Raw genomic sequence first — 321 nt, 5'->3', positions numbered from 1 at the left:
TTTGATACTCATACGACGCTTTTCCCTCTAGAAATTATAGTTTGAGTTATCGCTGATGATTTGGAGTCGTTGATGCTTATCGTGACCAACGACACTAACCTACAGTACGAGTGTCTACGATCGTCGATAATATAGTAACTCAACCAAGGGTTGGGGTCGTGTCCCAAGGGAGTGGTTTTGAGAATTTATAGAAAGTAAAATTTAGTTCTAACTAATCGTAGCTAAAGACAGTAACTATTAAAAACATTGTAAATAAAAAGGGGGTGACACAAAAGTGTCAATTAACAAATGGGGTTTTTGTCACAAGTGTAATAAAAACAA

The sequence above is a fragment of the Solanum tuberosum genome, unplaced genomic scaffold (genome assembly GCF_000226075.1).
Source record: "Solanum tuberosum cultivar DM 1-3 516 R44 unplaced genomic scaffold, SolTub_3.0 scf00064, whole genome shotgun sequence".
Lineage (NCBI taxonomy): Eukaryota > Viridiplantae > Streptophyta > Magnoliopsida > Solanales > Solanaceae > Solanum > Solanum tuberosum.
This window is presented reverse-complemented; position numbering follows the sequence as displayed.